This window comes from Phalacrocorax aristotelis, chromosome 1 (assembly GCF_949628215.1).
Source record: "Phalacrocorax aristotelis chromosome 1, bGulAri2.1, whole genome shotgun sequence".
In the NCBI taxonomy this organism is placed as follows: domain Eukaryota; kingdom Metazoa; phylum Chordata; class Aves; order Suliformes; family Phalacrocoracidae; genus Phalacrocorax; species Phalacrocorax aristotelis.
The window spans coordinates 42,974,073-42,990,215 of record NC_134276.1 but is presented as its reverse complement, the minus strand read 5'-3'; positions in this window follow the sequence as shown (position 1 = coordinate 42,990,215).

The window sequence follows — 16,143 nt, the reverse complement described above, 5'->3', positions numbered from 1 at the left end:
TTGATAAACAAGAAACCTATTATAGAAATATATATAATTATTTAATTTAATAGTCTTGTGCTAGACTAAACAACTGTAAGACTCCAAGTGCAATCTTATCCTAACTTCTACTTTCAGAATTCCTGAAGACAGTATCTTAACTACAGAAGACATAGGCTTCAAGGATAGCTTGGAATGTAGGCAAGGCCAGATAAAGTGATATGACTACAAATTACGTGGGCAAATATAATTGCATTATTCAGGACAGCTGGAGACAGTAGTTTCGCAGTTCATTAAAAATAAAGAACAGGAATTACTATGCATTCACTGAAAATATTTTTATATATTAAAATGGGATAAGTTCAAAAATAACTGGAAAAAATTATACATTATAGCTCTTGATAGGAAGAATACCTAAAAAGCAAAAGGAAACCTGCAGCCCTACCAAAGGATAATTCACTCACCACCACCAACAACAAAAAAAGAGTAGGGAACCCAATACTTACTCAGACCAAATACTAATTTGTTAATCTTTTCAGCTGTATTCCACAGCTATAGATTTAGAATCAATCAGCTTGATCCATTTACATCTTTCATAAAGCAGCTTCAAATGACAGTTCATAGGTAGTTTTGATACAATACTTGACTGAAAGTTTAAGCTTTTGTAATAACAAAATCTTACAACGTTTTCAGTAAAGGGAAGACTATTCTATTGCTGTTACAACTACAGGAGATATAACACTAGGTGTGAGCCTATTCTTCCCATTAGTCAAACTCTGGAGATCTCAAAATAGACATAGGAAAATTTGTTTTGTTACCTAGATGACTGGGAACCTAAAGTGTAGGCATTTATCAGATATTAAGGGGGAAAAAAATTTTAAAACTGTAGGTTTCTGTGTTTTCAATTACCTATATGCATAATTATTTCCATTTTGAGTTAAAATAAAACTTGAGTTTTCATATAAAATGGAAATGTCATGAAAAAGGATTGTTCAGCATAAATCAAGATATGTTTAAATTTAGTTTATTAGTTTAAATTTAGTTTAAATTTAGTTTAAATTTAATTTATTTAATTTTATACCTATACATACCTAAGTACATAACTATGTATAACTTTTTAAATTTTTATGTATAGGTATATGTGCATATATGTAATTTGGTACGTATCTTGTAAATATATTATACATAATTGTATACATATGTATCAGGGGTCTTTGTTTACTTATAACAGGTTTTAATAACATAAAACCTGGTATTTTCTTGTGGAACATTTAGATTGGATCATGATACAAAAGTACTTGTAGAGCTTTTGTTTAATTGTCTGTATTATATTTGTCTAGCAGGGCTAGTAGAGTTTCTTACAGTTATATGACACAGATACAGTCAATATCACACAGGGTCATATGATACAGATGATGCTAAAATGTTTAACATGTACATCTATAATTGTAGGAAGGTATTCTGGTTTTACACCCTTGGGTATTATCTATATTTAGCAGTAAGATAACATTGCCCTGTTATGTTTGAAGCTAAACCTAAAAGGAACTCCAGATGTGAATATTTTTGCCACTACAGAAATTCAGGGCCATAATATACATGGTAATGTAAACAAAGCCATTATTGATACCAATATTCACAATGGGACATAATTAACAAGAGTCATAGAATCAACATATACATATCTGAATTTACTTAAGATCACTTTAGGTCACTAAAGATCTGAACTGCAGAGCTTTCAGAGAGGGTGATTTCTTTTTGTACACATAAGTATGCATATTTTATCCTTTACTAATATAATCACTAATATAATGAAGAGTTAAGAAAAAAACATATTGCTTGCTTATTTACCAGTAACATTCAGGTTGAAAGGAATGTCTTTTTTTCCCTCCTCTCATTCCCTTAATAATTTCTCTTGATACAACTTTAGGGTACACCTATTTTTAAAGATCATCACCAGGACATTACAGCCTCTCTCTAACAGCTGAAAAAGGATAATTCCCAGGTGGGATGCTGGTGCTCATCCTGAGTACAACTCAGCCATTGTATGTTTCAGCAGATGGTTATGTCAGTGTGCAGTGAATCATGAAATTTCCACTGTGGTTTTTTTTTGCTTATACCTCTCCAGAAACAGGTCAAACTGTATCAGATACAGTAGTCAACCATTCTAGTTACAGTAAAAGGATAATGGTTATGATTCCTTGAAATAAATTCCTTTCCTTCAAAGCAGTTCTTTTTTGACCTTGTCCTTCAGGAATTATTTTTCTATCTATTGGCATAATTGTGTTAATATTTTTAGGTGTCTACATGTAAATGTGTAGCATATAGCATCTAGAAAATTATTATGAGGTAACATAAATTTACTTGATTAATTGAATATTAGCCAAGTGTAATTACCATCAGACACACCATTTTTCATTTTGGAAGTACCTATGCAGCTTACATAAAGAATAGTCATAGATAAGAGAATTATTATATGAAAATTGCTTTGTACTTGCAATTAAAAAATTGGTGTGGTTTGAGGATTTTCATTTAGCCAAGTTGTGGCTAGGACCAGTGTTTTTAAACTGTGTGAAAAATCAGTCTGTGTACCCACACAGAATTGGGATTCTTACTACTTTGACTTTTTCCAGTTTCAATGTCATTGCTTGGAATTATGGTAGAAATTTAAAAATGCAAAAAATCTTCTGCCACATCGTTATTGGAAAAATGAAACTAAAACTCTTGAACCATTAGCTGAATACTGTGTATAATAGGTCTTCAAAGAGTGAAACATGTAGGAGTCATCTATCCGACAGCCAGATGTAAACTAAACTGAACCTAAATTCACTGTTGATTTTGAAGTATGTTATTGAAATTGCATATATCCTGTAGCCACTAATTGATAGTGCACTGCCACAAAAAAAAGAAAAAGTAGGAAACTATTGAGATTACATTAATTTATTCATAGTCAATGTTATACATCAGATGAATCTGTTAGAATCCAATGTCTTGTTAAGAGAAAACCTTGTTTCCTTCTTTATAGAAGTAGTAGACATTTTTTAAACATATGACAGAAATTCTATTCACCGTTATGACAGGAAATGATTGTGCCATAGTGAAAGTCAGTGATGAAGCAAAGAAAGGGTGAAAAGAACTGTAAAAGTCTGAGTGTACCACAATTGTTATGGAACACTGTGTAGACCTAAGCTGCAAATGACCTGTTCTGGTGCTACTGTTGCTGGTGTATCATCTTGCATATTTTTCAATAAAAGCTGGGGGCATTCTGTCTCTGCTCAAAGGCTCCTAGGACTTTTTATGACCTTGGTATACCATTGCTGTCTGTTTGCAGCTAAAAGCTCAAAAGAGTTGGTTGGTAAATTATACCCAATCATGCATAGCCTTAGGGTGCCCTTGAAGGACTTTCTTGAGTCATCATGGCTCTTTATACACTCCAGCTAGAAAGTACAGGACATTTTTTTAAGACTGTTCTTCATCCATCCAAACCCTCATTTCCATTAGTTACAATGATAGAGAGTCTTGAGGGATGATGAGTATAAAAAATGCTTGCACTGTGCCCTGAAATATAAAAATCCAGCTATTTTAGATCACTAACAGATTCATGATCCCCAGGCTAGAGTTCTGTGTGGGATTCCCTGGGCTACTGATAGCCAGCTGTTACAGATAGCAATGTACAATTTAGAACAGGCTGTAATAGTGTTAAAAAGGAACTAAAAAGCAGAGGGAAGACATAGGAAAGTTCTACCTCTTCAGCCTGTAATGCAGAAGACTCCTGGTGAAAATAGTCTGAAAATCAGTAAAAGTGTGATCATAATGACAATAGAATATTTTTAGACTTCGTATATCTTTTCCCGGTAAACATATTCTAACTCAATGACTCAATCAACCTATGTTGATTGTTTCAGGTTTTAGCCAGTTACATTACAGTGTTTTTTTAGATACATTTGACATCTTTATAGGTTCATTACAAGTTTATTGTAACTGAGTCAAACTACTATATTTAAGATGAAAAATGTGGAAAGTCTGTAATACCTTATTAACACTGTACAGCAATGACTGGCAACAGCTCAGTTACTGTTGTGAAGGAACGCATGAATAAGTTATGCTCTAACTTGTGGTACAATGTCTTAATGGTGCTCGAAAACTAGCCTGCTTGTGTTATTAAACACTACGAAATAGCTATTCCTCTATATATTGTACACAATTTTAATAAGTAGATATTGTGAGTAAAGGGAGGGACAGGCAGATGAATATCATATGAATAAATGCAGTGTGGATATTGTTTCCTGCAGTATCTTTTGCAGAAGCATAGTCCCTGAGATTTGAAAGATTCCCTAGCATATTAATCTTTCAAATTTGACTGCGTTGGAGCCAGCACTGGGAAATGATCAGACTGCAAATTCTCATGCTCTGAAAGTGATCCAGATATAATTATTGTCCTTGAGTACCAAATGCACTGAAAAACCAGGTTGCATCTTTTTCATGATTGATTACTAAATAAGAGCAATGTTACTGTACAGTATATCGTAGAGGTGCCATTCTGATATTCTGAGCAGAACTGTGCGTTAAACTAGTGTTTTATTCCCACAGAGGAAACCTTGTGTTAAGAACTTTGGAGACATTTCTCCCTTATATATTTATCTCACAATTATGGCCTCAGTTCACTTCTTACAAACTTAAAAGCTATCTACTTAGTGTTCAAAAGGACTTGGGTATCTCCACACCAGGTAAGACTGGACAGACAGACTCATCTCTTTCTTTTTGCCACATGTCCCTGTTTGTTTGGTGTCTGTAGTTCATGGAGCAAGCTCAGACATTGTAATGCTGATGTACCAGTACAGCTTAACTGGTATCTTACTTTCCAGGCTCTATTTTGGACTTCTCAAAGAGATCTGTGTTCTAGAAAGACTAACTGTAGTCGATGTGAATGCAAGCCAGCTGGTATAAAGTAGTCTCGAGGCCAGGGTTTGGTCTAAGAAAATATTTTATTTAAAAGTATAGAAGTAGCATATCTATTCCAGTGAACAGTATGCAGGGAGACTGTTATGACCTAAAAGGTTGCTTGGCCTGCAGGTGTATAGAGATTTTGGCTCAAAGGATTCTGTAATACATAAGGACATGGAGGATTTACCCTCTAAATTTCTCTACTTCATTACAGATAACCACAACAGAACACAAATAACCACTAGCAAATATAAAACCACAAAAATCACCTCTAGCAAATATACCTATGACTAATAAAGCTAATAAATATATATATCAAGCTGTTACAAATTATTATTAACAGTCAGTAATATAGCAACAACCAATATTATCGCAACAACCAAGGAGGTATACAGTTTTACAGTCTATTACAAACTTATCATTAGTGAAGCAAATTTAACTGTATAACAGCAGATATATTTATGATAGATTACTTATATGGATATATACTACCAGTGTCAAGTGATTTAGACAGATTTCAGAAGGCATCAAACCATCTCAGTGGGGAGGACAAACCAGTCCCAGAGAGGGACCCAATGATCCCAGAAGTGGGAGGGCAAACAAAACTGACCATAGAAGAGGTCCCAGAAGGGGGGCAATAAAGTAACAGACAGTGTCTCACTTCAAAAGTCATCTGCGTCCCAGAGTTTAGAGTCAGCTAGGTATCCCCATGACAGTCCAAGATCCCACAGAAACTTCATGTAGAGAATTTAAACTGTTTAGGAAAGGTGCATGCACCACAATTATATCTCTGAGAGAGAGGTTAATGCTAGTCCCACCTGTGATGCCCTTATGGGAATGGACTATTTCATAGGTCATATATAAGGCATGTTTCTTTCTAGAATGTTAACTGGAAGGAAAGCAGGATACCCACAGAGCCTAAAATTATGCAAGATGCCTGTGTTCAAGAACAGAATCTTGCTGTAGTAACTCAACAAAAAAGATTGGGATATATTTTTTAGATTAAGAACCTTGAGATAATGCCTACAAGGAGGTGTATACATGTGAGCTGGATTCTAAGCCTCCATCACATTCAGTGAGCTCTAGGACTTGATTTGGTTATACACTAATAGTTAGTTAGCGTAATTTCATGTGCCATAGGGTAATCAGGACACATGTGGAAGGTTGGTACACATGACTGGATTTAGAGCTCTGAGAACAAAATCCTTCTAGAATAGGTGTTAGAGGCTTCACAGTGCCTAATATAATAGTAAGCACAAACAGTTAGGCAATGCATCTTGCCTTTTATGTCTATTTTTGGCTGAGTTGAATAGCTCTTCAGGCTTTTGGGGTTACTCCTCTGTTTGAGAATATTCTTCTAAATCTCCTTGTAACTTATCTGACAACTATAAAAACTGTACAGTTCAAAACAGTTATTAGAGCAAGATCACAACTCAAACTTACCCATAGCTAGGTGGGTGTCTTCATCATAAGGCCATGTTCCTTTTGTGTTATCATCTAATAAAAGATCAATAATGTCTTGTCTTCTCCATTTTCCCTCTAGATGGAAGTAATGGCTTTCAAAAACATTTTCACAAGGCACCTTCTGAATGAAGTTTTGAATTAAATTTGTTTAAATTCAGTGAATTATTTGTGGACCTTAAGTAGTTGATGAACTACCTTGTTTGGCAATTAGTTGTTGTAGACATTGAACAGTCAGTGGACTAATTTTTATGCATCTGCAAAAGATAGCTAGGAAGACCAAGTTGGATTTAAGTTGTCATAGGATTTCATTCCTCTAAAAAGTTGAAATACCTTGTAGATAAAGTTAACGTTATTTATATTATAAATTGTTTCAATTTTCACCAAAGTACTTCTCAAAATGTCGCTCTAGTATGTAAAATGAAGAAATTTTGTCTGTTAAGTAAATTCCTCATTTTGTAAAAAGCAATGAGCCTTCAGAACTTTATTCAAACAATCTTCAGGTGTTAAAGTAAAATAACAGTAATATTTGCTCTGTGGCTTGCTACATGCTACATGCATGTAGCTACATGCTACATTCACACTATTTACCTTTTTCAAGGGAGAGACCTGTGGCCAGCAGGCAAATTATTCTGAGTAGTTTACATACGCACTGTTCTGTGATTGCACCTTATGAAGCAGATTGACTAGATTTTCCTCCCACTTAACCTAGCTCTGGATCTCCTGATGAGTCAATAAAACATTATTTTTCTGTATTTTTGTGTATTTCCTTCAATGTAAAGAATGTGATATAATGTGAAGACTTTGTTACAAGTTTTCAGAAGTGTGTTTTAAAACATGGAAATGACATTTGGGGTTGCAAAGTAAAAGTGTGCAAAAGCTTCTGGAACAGTGTTGAAGGGCTTAATAGACTGGAATGAGTTGAAATGCTTGCAATCTCATCTATAGTACCTAGTGTCATTGGTACTGGAAAACTACACTTTCCAAGGAGTGTAACAGATACCAGGAAGTATTGGTTTCTGTCAGCAGGTTTTTATCGGTCTGGAAATATGACTTTTGTAGAAATGACATCACCAGATTGGGAAAAACACTGTGGGTGACAATTCTTCAGTGACCTAATAGTTTCAATCTGAAAAGCAGGAAATGAATAGACTTTAAAACAACATCTAATGAGAGTTTTTATAACCCCTGGAAAAAATAATACAGTAAGATAAACTGAAAAATATAGACACATCAAAGAGAAATGCAAATTTCAAACAATTAGAGTGACATTTTTTATACAGAAGTGATATTATTTTTAAACAGTTCTACAGACACATGCCAATGAAAATAGAGCTTTGTCTTAGCACTAAGTCAACAAGTTCCTTTAAAAGTATACAAACCAAATGGTTATTTTTAGATCAAAAAATCCCATTTATGGCTTTACAAAAAAAAATCTATTCATTGTATGAAATACAACTGGAGTTTTAAATGCTTTTAATACTTTAGAAAGAAATAAAGTTGTTACATATATAAAGCTTTCCTAATAATCATTATTTATGTTTTACCTACAGCTCTCTATTTTGGAGTTGGTTGAATACCTCTAATCTGATGTGAGAATATTTTAATGGATACAAATTATTAAAAAATTCTACTGTGATTAATGGGGCACAGTTAGCAATAGGTAAGCATCTAGAAGTCTTGAACAAACAATACAGAAGACTTCATAATTTTCTTTATGTACTTCTTTCCCCTTTTTAATGTTTAATGCAAGACATAAAGTATTAAGTCATACAACACTGTCTAAATGACCAGCCAACACAGTTATGAAACTCTGAGGTATTTTGGTATCAAAGAAACAAGCTTCCTCGGTTCCTCTGTAATGTTCTCTGCAATGGGTTACAACTATTATTTACGTTAAATGTTCCATAAAATGTCCTAGGGTGAAACACTTAGACAAGATTTTAAAATACTGCCATCCTCTACCTACTGCAGTGATACTAGGCAAATATACAAAACCAATCTATGTTTAGTTTATTAATGAAATCTGTGCCAAAAATGCTGAAGATTTAAAATCAAACCAAACAAAAAACAAACCAAAACCAAAACTGCTGAATTGCACCAAACTCCATTTTGGTGTCTACTTGTCCTGAACGAAATTTCAGCAGACCCAGACCAAATTAAACCATAATTAAAAGTATGCTATGAAATGGACAACTTCAAATCCTAATCAAAAGCTATTATATGTGCATTTCCTTATGTATAATTACATCTGTGAACTATGAATTATTATCAAGCTAACAGTACTATAAAAAACATAATGATTCCTATCAAGAGTTACACGTTCAGTCACCTAGTTCTAGGTCCTTCTATCCTTCAGCATCAAGCTATCAGTTATCTGCCACTGAGTGTTTGCTACAAATGTTGGATACTAAATTATTATTTAATCTGTGAAACAAAACGTCCTGGGACAAATAATTGAAACTACATTTTTAACTCCTAGTATGCTCTAACGGACATAAAGAGTAGATTGGAAAAAGACATTATTAGGAATTGGCAGTTTCTTATTAAGATTAAATTGCAGTAGAACTGTTTGCCCTCCCTTACTCTCTCTTGTTCTATTTTGGTTTCACTTACAAAGTCCCAAATATTGATTAATTTGCCCAAAAAATGGACATTACAGTTACTATTCTTGCATCATGCAAATTAAGGCAGTTGAAAATCTTGACAGAGTGAAGATTTAGCCACATTAATTCTGTATGTCAATGATACCCCTATGACTAGGATCATAATAAGCCTAGGCAAAGACAGTACTAAGTTCTAGCTGGTTTCATATTAAGTGTTATTTCAATGAAAAGAAAAATGTCAATACAGCTACAGATCATGTACATTCATATACATATAAAATAAAATGACACCATGACCAGTATATTGAGGGGGGGCAGTCTGCAGCTCGGAGAAGGCATGGCATCAGGTCGGCGGGTGGTGAGCGGCTGCATCACGTGCAGCTTGTTTCAGCGGTTCATTCCCCACCCCCCTCCCTTCCACCACCCCCCACCAGGGTTTCGCACCTCTCGTTGTTCTCCTTTACATTGCATTTTTGTTGTTGTTTCTTTTAATTTTAATTATTAAACTGTTCTTATCCCAACCCACGAGCGTTACCCTTCTGATTCTCTCCCCCATCTACCGGTGGGGGAGTGAGCGAGTGGCTGTGTGGGGCTGAGCTGCCGGCTAAACCACAACAGTCTTTTTGGCGCCCAACGTGGGGCTCAAGGGTTGGAGATAACAACAGCTGCTGGTCACAGCACCATGGTCTCATTTTTGCAGTTGGTTATGTTTATGTTGGTTATGTTTAGTCTGCTGTATTCTGCTGTGATTAGTAACTTTTTGCCTACAAGATCTGTTATGCAAACACTGGTTTTCAAATTTATCTGGTATTTGGGGTTTTTGCTGAAACTGTTACTGTACGTTGGATACTACCTTGTTGAGGCAATTAGCAATTATGCCTCCTCCTCTGAGAGATTTTATATGGAGGAAATAGAGAATAGTATCTTTGCAATTTTCTTCTATGATATCTCTGCCTCTATTACCACAAAATTTTTGTATCTTGAACATCCTTGGGTGGTAAAGGTGCACTTATTGTTAGTTTTTGGGCATGTTGTTTTGGTTTTGACTAAGCAACTTACAAATATCACCCAGAGATCTGCCCCAAGGCTTGATAATTACGAGTAGCAGGGCATGTGGGATGGCATGGGCAAATACCTTGAGCAGTGGGCACCCCCAGTGTTTTGGAGTTTCACCCCTGAACAAGTGCAGAATCCTGAAAAACTAGTAGAATATTTGGAGAAAGTATGTTGTTATGTTGGGAACTCCAGAGAGACACAGATAACTGCAACATGCTGGGACCTGGCCCATGCATACCGAGCCCTGCTCAACGGTATTCAGTGCCCCCAGGGGGAAGAGAATGTCTCTGGATTGAAAGGCAAAGTGACAGGCACTGTGGCCACTCAAACCCCCACAACAAGTATTGGAGCTGGCTCAGAGAATCAACCCACGCCAGTATCAGTCACCCCCAATAAAAAAAATGAAATCTTGAAAGCGGACGTCAACTCATTTAGAACAGGATGATGAAAAAGCAGGGGCATCACAGGGAGAGGAGGAAGAAGTCATAAATGAAATAGAGACCACCCAATCCCTGACCTTAAGTGAGTTGCGAGATATGCGAAAAGATTTCAGCCGTCGTTCAGGTGAGCACATTGTCACCTGGCTGCTCCGATGCTGGGATAATGGGGCCAGTAGCCTGGAATTAGAGGGAAAAGAAGCCAAACAATTGGGATCCCTTTCTAGGGAAGGGGGCGTTCACAAAACAATTGGGGAAAAAGAACACAAACCTTCAGCCTCTGGAGGTGACTCCTGTCCGCAGTGAAGGAAAGGTATCCCTTTAAAGAAGATGTTACATATCGCCTACAAAAATGGACAACCATGGAGAAAGGCATCCAGTATCTAAGGGAATTAGCTGTGCTTGAGGTGATTTATGGTGACCTGGACGATCAACGGTCATCCAAAGATCCAGATGAAGCCGAGTGCACACGACCCATGAGGCGGAAGTTTGTACGGAGCGCACCATCTTCGCATGCAAACTCATTGGCAGTGATGTCCTGGAAAGATGACAAGACACCAATGGTGGCAGAGGTGATAGATAGACTCCGGGATTATGAAACAAATATCTCTTCCTCGCTTGTCTCTGCTGTGGAGAAACTATCCCAAGAGGTCCAGCAACTCAAAGAAGATATGTCCTGCTCCCCACCTCGACAGAGTAGTGTCTCAGCTGTTAGGAATAAGCGTCCTTTGGCTCAAAGGAAAGGATACACACCACGGACCACCCTATGGTTCTACCTGCGTGACCACGCAGAGGACATGATGAGGTGGAATGGGAAGCCTACTTCGACCCTAGAGGCATGAGTACATGAACTGCAAGGAAGAACAATCACTCAGGGAGGCTCTCCCAGGAAAGCTGCTGCTCCAGTTTCCAGCAAGCAAGTCCCCAGACAGCGGAGTAGAAGTGCTGATTTTATTTCTAAGATTAATAGAGGGACTCCTGATTCACATTTACAGGAAGTGTGTTGTAAATGCCATGATCAAGACTAGAAGGGCCCTGCCTCCAGCCAGGTGGAGTTAAGGGATAACCGGGCTTCCTGGACTGTGTGGATCTGATGGCCTGGCACGTCCGACCCACAGGAGTATAAAGCTTTAGTGGACACTGATGCACCTTAATGCCATCAAACTATATAGGGGCAGAACCCACCAGCATTGCTGGAGTGACAGGGGGATCCCAAGAGCTAACTGTATCGGAGGCCGAAGTGAGCCTAACTGGGAATGAGTGGCAAAAGCACCCCATCGTGACTGGCCCAGAGGCTCTGTGCATCCTTGGAATAGACTACCTCAGGAGAAGGTATTTCAAGGACCCAATAGGGTACAGGTGGGCTTTTGGTGTAGCTGCCCTGGAGATGGAAGAAATTAAACAGCTGTCTACCTTGCCTGGCCTCTCAAAGGACCCTTCTGTTGTGGGGTTGCTGAAGGTCAAAGAACAACAAGTGCCAATCGCCACCACAACAGTGCACCAGCAGCAATATCGCACCAACTGAGACTCTCTGATTCCCATCCATGAGCTCATTAATCACCTGAGGAGCCAAGGAGTTATCAGTAAGACCCACTCACCCTTTAACAGTCCCATATGGCCAGTGCGGAAGTCTAACAGAGAGTGGAGGCTAACAGTAGACTATCATGGCCTGAATGAAGTTATTCCACTGTTGAGTTTCTACCATGCCAGACATGCTAGAACTTCATTACGAACTGGAGTCAAAGGCAGCCGAGTGGTATGCCACAACTGATATTGCTAATGCATTCTTCTCAATCCCTCTGGCAGCAGAGTGCAGGCCACAGTTTGCTTTCACTTGGAGGGGTGTCCAGTACACCTGGAATCGACTGCCCCAGGGGTGGAAACACAGTCCTACCATTTGCCATTGACTGATTCAGACTGTACTGGAACCGGGTGGAGCTCCAGAACACCTTCAATACATTGATGACATCATTGTATGGGGCAATACAGCAGAAGAAGCTTTTGAGAAAGGGAAGAAAATAGTCCAAATCCTTCTGAAAGCTGGTTTTGCCATAGAACAAAGTAAGGTGAAGGGGCCCTGCACAGGAAATCCAGTTCTTAGGAATCAAATGGCAAGATGGACGTCACCAGATCCCAATGGATGTGATCAACAAAATAGCAGCCATGTCTCCACCAACTAGCAAAAAGGAAACACAAGCTTTCTTGGGCGTGGTGGGTTTTTGGAGAATGCATATTCCAAATTACAGTCTGATCATAAGCCCTCTCTATCAAGTGACCTGGAAAAAGAATGATTTCAAACGGGGTCCTGAGCAAGGGCAAGTCTTTGAACAGATTAAACAGGAAATAGTTCATGCAGAAGGTCTTGGGCCAGTCCGGGCAGGACAGGATGTAAAAAATGTGCTCTACACCGCAGCCGGGGAGAATGGCCCTATCTGGAGCCTCTGGCAGAAAGCACCAGGGGTCAAACCCTAGGGTTTTGGAGTTGGGGATACAGGTGGTCTGAAGCCTGCTATACTCCAAGTGAAAAGGAGATATTGGCAGCATATGAAGGGGTTCGAGCTGCTTCAGAAGTGCTTGGTACTGAAGCACAGTTGCTCCTGGCACCCCGACTGCCAGTGCTGGGCTGGATGTTCAAAGGAAACGCCCCCTCTACACACGATGCAGCTGATGCTACGTGGAGTAAATGGGTTGCACTGATCACCCAGCGGGCTCGAGTAGGTAACCCCAGTCGCCCAGGAATCTTGGAAGTGATAATGGACTGGCCAGAAGGCAAAGATTTTGGATTATCACCAGAGGAGGAGGTGACACGTGCTGAAGAAGCCCCACTGTATAACAAACTGCCAGAAGATGAGAAGCAGTATGCCCTGTTCACTGATGGGTCCTGTCGCCTTGTGGGAAAGCACCGGAGATGGAAGGCTGCTGTATGGAGTCCTGTATGACAAGTAGCAGAAACTGCTGAAGGAGAAGGTGAATCGAGCCAGTTTGCAGAGGTAAAGGCCATCCAGCTGGCCTCAGAAATCACTGAATGGGAAAAGTGGCCACTGCTCTATCTTTATATTGACTCCTGGATGGTGGCAAATGCCCTGTGGGGCTGGCTAGAGCAGTGGAAGCAAAGCAACTGGCAGCGCAGAGGCAAACCCATCTGGGCTGCCACATTGTGGCAAGGTATTGCTGCCCGGGTAGAGAACCTGTTGTAAAGGTACATCATGTGGATGCTCACGTCCCCAAGAGTCGGGCCACTGAAGAACATTGGAACAACCAGCAGGTGGATCAGGCTGCCAATATTGAAGTGGCTGAGGTGGTTCTCGACTGGCAACATAAGGGTGAACTATTTCTAGCTCGGTGGCCCCATGACACCTCAGGCCATCAAGGGAGAGATGCAACATAGAGGTGGGCTCGTGACCGAGGGGTGGACTTGACTATGGATATTATTGCACAGGTTATCCACGAATGTGAAACATGTGCCGCAATCAAGCAAGCAAAGCGGGTAAAGCCTCTGTGGTATGGGGGACGATGGCTGAAATATAAGTATGGGGAGGCCTGGCAAATTGACTATATCTCACTCCCACAGACCCGCCAAGGCAAGCGCCATGTGCTTACAATTGTAGAAACAACGACTGGATGGATGGAAACATACCCTTTACCCCACACCACTGCCTGGAACACTATCCTGGGTTTCGAAAAACAAGTCCTGTGGTGACATGGCACCCCAGAGAGAATTGAGTCAGGCAACGGGACTCATTTCCGAAATAGCCTCATAGACACCTGGGCCAAAGAGCACGGCATTGAGTGGGTGTATCACATCCCCTATCACGCACCAGCCTCTGGGAAAATTGCACAGTACAATGGGCTGTTAAAAACTACACTGAGAGCAATGGGGGGTGGGACATTCAAGCACTGGGATACACATTTAACAAAAGCCACGTGGTTAGTCAACACGAGGGGATCTGCCAGTCGAGCTGGCCCTGCCCAGTCAGAGATCCTACATACTGTGGAAGGGGATAGAGTCCCTGTAGTGCACACAAAAAATATGCTGGACAAAACAGTCTGGGTTCTTCCTGCCTCCGGCAAAGGCAAACCCATTCGTGGGATTGCTTTTGCTCGAGGACCTGGGTACACTTGGTGGGTGATGCGGGAGGATGGAGAAATCCGTTGTGTGCCTCAAGGGGTTTTGATTTTGGGTGAAAACAGTCAATGAACTGAATGGCATAATGCAAACTGCTATATAATATTGTGTGTCATCTCTATGTTGTATCAATGATATCAGAGTACAAGCCTCCCAATCCATTGAAGATAATCTTTGATGAAACAAGTAAAGTGCAGCAGTGATGGAGCGATGACTAACTTGGTATGCAGCAACCCAATGCCACACACACACACCCCCCACCTCTCCTGCCCTGAAAGACTAATACGACAGATGGAGCCCAGAGTCATGGACTGGGTGAACTCAATGGACATTTTACAGGGAAGGTCCATGAACTAAGGGAATGATGTCTGTGTATTATGTCAAAGGATGGGAAGGGGAGGGGTGGTGGTTGGTAAGGTTATATTGGATGGTATGGGACCTGGGCATGGTGTAAATGGTATGGAATAAGGGGTGGAGAATGTGCTGGTTTTGGCTGAGAAGGGGTTAATTCTCCTCACTGTGGGGGTCGGCTCCCTTTCCAGCCTCCCGTGCTCTGCCGCGTGGCGGGGGGGCTGGGAGGGGCGGGGCCATGGTGGGGACGGCTGACCCCGACTGGCCAATGGCAGGTTCATTCCATACCATGTGACACCATGACCAATATACTGGGGGGGCACAGCTTGCAGCTCGGAGGCTGCGTGGCAGCAGGCGGCTGCATCACGTGCGGTTTGTTTTGGCAGTTCATTCCCCTCCCCCAGGTTTTGTGCCTCCTTTTCTCCTTTCCATTTCATTTCTGTTGCTGTTTCTTTTAATTTTAATTATTAAACTGTTCTTATCTCAACCCACGAGCGTTACTCTTCTGATTCTCTCCCCCATCTACCGGTGGGGGAATGAGCGAGCGGCTGTGTGGGGCTGAGCTGCTGGCTAAACTACGACAAAGAGCAGGACAGTTATGCCTATACTTGCATTGTACATTCATATAAGTACTACTTATACTAGTAATGTTATTCTGGTTTATATATGTTAAGGATATGCTTTTTGATCTTCAGTTTCTATTCTTGTTCACAAAGTGCAAAAATAAATATTTACATAGTTTGCACTTAATGTGCAATGTATTTTATAGTATTTATATTATTAATAATTAACTTCTTATAACCAGGGAGAACGGACATTGCCAGAAAACAGTGTGCACAACGTGAAGTGTGAAGTTGCTGATACTTAAAATGGAAAATCTATAGTACACAAATACTAGGGATCCTTTTGGAAAAAGAAAAAGAAAAGGGGGGGAGGGAAGGAGAGAAAAAAGAGGAGACTGAAAAAGGAAGAGTAACAGGAAAAACAGGAAAAACAGGAAAACTGAAGCTATCCTCCCAGAGAAGCTTAGAGCCTAGAAATCTTTTCCAACCTTAATGATTCTATGATCCAATCAGTTTATGAATTAACAGTTATACAGCACTAACCTAAATCTAGTACCTCCTGTTTCTGCACATCCCATGATATAACTGGTCTAAATAAGTTGGTCTGTGCTTCTTCTTCTTCC